Source organism: Carassius auratus, unplaced genomic scaffold, assembly GCF_003368295.1.
Source record: "Carassius auratus strain Wakin unplaced genomic scaffold, ASM336829v1 scaf_tig00042157, whole genome shotgun sequence".
NCBI lineage: Eukaryota > Metazoa > Chordata > Actinopteri > Cypriniformes > Cyprinidae > Carassius > Carassius auratus.
Window position 1 is genome coordinate 142,501 of NW_020526700.1, and position 2,038 is coordinate 144,538.

The 2,038-nt window shown below is 37.9% G+C and overlaps 1 protein-coding gene across 4 annotated transcripts in view; it reads left to right on the forward strand.

Annotated features, from left to right (window-relative positions):
* LOC113085670 (E3 ubiquitin-protein ligase TRIM36-like) overlaps positions 1 to 1,436 on the forward strand; it is a 14,257-nt gene extending 12,821 nt beyond the window's left edge. For all 4 annotated transcript variants that reach the window (XM_026255232.1, XM_026255233.1, XM_026255234.1 and 1 more), the window contains one exon: positions 1 to 1,436. This exon is cut by the window's left edge and continues 424 nt beyond it. The gene's annotated coding sequence lies outside the window, so the exon portion shown is untranslated.
* The last annotated feature ends 602 nt before the right edge of the window (positions 1,437 to 2,038 follow it).

Here is a 2,038-nt window from a genome sequence, read left to right on the forward strand (position 1 = left end):
GTCCAAATATACAAGTCCATCTGTTTTAAGAGCCAAAGCCGATCTCGAGTGCCTACGTGCCTTCAGTGACATCAGTCGATCGGGATCTGGACACACACATCAGGTTTCACGCAGGGCACCTTTATACACTGAAATCTAATGCAAAGCCTCACAACGTCACTTTCTGAAGAATGTGCACTGATACTGTTAATTACTTCACATCATTTACATGCACGAGCGATATGATTTAAACACAAGAATTCACTACTGAGCACCACATGAATGTGCACTAATTTAGTTTTTATTGTAGCTGCACCTGTAAAACACAGACGTTTCAAAGTTAATAAAAAATAATAAATCAGTCGGTTCTAGAAAAGCATGTAGATATGATTGTGTGCTAGAGTTGTTTCGTAATTGAGTGAAAAACACAAAACCACTTTTAAATGAAATGTAGCATCTGAATCAAACCGGTGCTGATCAAACTGAACCGAAATATGATTCCTATGAGACAGACCTGAACACCTTAAATGCACACATGCACTAGTAATGCAAGGCAGATGTCTTGACGGGACTGATATGGCCTTACGGAGTAATCACAGGCTGGCGCTTCACTGACCAGATCCACGGACTCCAGTGATTCTTCTGGTGCTCTAGTTCTGACCGCAGGAGGATCTCGAGGGTTATTCTGTAGTTGTGTTCTGACCGCCGGCTTACGGAGGATATAAACGTGTGGTCATCTTAATGTTGAAGCATCTTGGGACGCGTCCTACTACTTGATTAGCGTGTTATTATCTGTGGATAATTTCCTTCTTTAACCTTGTCATTAAAATCTCATACTAATCAGACGTTTTAAACTGTGACCGCATTAAAAGGAGACTTGTGTTCTCTGAACGCTTTAGATGATTAGATTTAGCTTTTACATGTTTGTGCCCATTTTAAAAAGTGTATTTGTGTGTACGATCAGTGGACTGAAGGACTGACAGCATTTTTTTATGAATCCCATCATTTCTGTTTGTTTTTTGCTTAATCCACATGAATAGATTTTCACTCTGTTTTCACCATCAGAACGGTTTATTTAGGAATAATGCACTTGTTCACTTGTTTCAGGTGCGTCACATCACAGAATGTGTTTTGGGAGCTTGTAACCAAATGTTGTGCTGTTTCTTGTTCATGTTAAACAGGGTTTGTAATGTGTGGTACTGATCTTCTGAATCCTGCTGGAGTTCTTTAGCACTTTAAAGCATGTGTGAGCGTGATGCAGTGTGATCTATCACAGGCTTTAACAGATGTGAGCAGCTCTCTCCGTCTCCTGCATCTGCGTGGTTTTATTTTTAATGTACTATGTGAGGTTTTGTATAACAATAAATGAATGTTCTTTTAGCTGTATCAGTCATGTTTCTGTTCCCTCTCAAATGAACTTATTAAAAAATAAAAATAGAAATGCTGTGTGTGAGCAACATTTATTATTCTAACATGCATCTTCTTGGTGAATGTGTGCATCTGGTGTAATGTTGTTATAGAGATCACGAGTCAAATCCCTCTCTTCACTGGTGTTTCTCACACTGTCTGATGAAGAATAAAACTTGCTGTAAAAGAAACAATCGGATGTGTGCTGCAGGAATGATCACATATTCAACTTATTTAATGATGTTCTGAGATAATGCACATTTTTAACTAACCCCGAATTCGATTAAATAGAAATAAATTCACTTTGGACACAAGAGTTAGGGGCTGATATTCACTTCTTGTATTTAAATACTATAGAATATCTTAGAGACTGTGTTAGTATAACTGATAATGGTTTGTTATCGTGGTTAATAAAGACTACAGGAGTTTTATTGTGAAATCTGGTTGCAGTACAAATAAGGAAAATCTTCGCAGACTTTCTTCCATCAAATATTAACATGCACACACTGCGAGATATTATCATGATTATCATGCAAGAGGATCTGACATATGACAATAATGATAATAAGCGACAGATGAACAGATTCTCTCAGTAGTAACTGCTGCTGGTGTAAAGCAGAGTTGAAGAACTAAAACAGAGCTTTAACGGCCT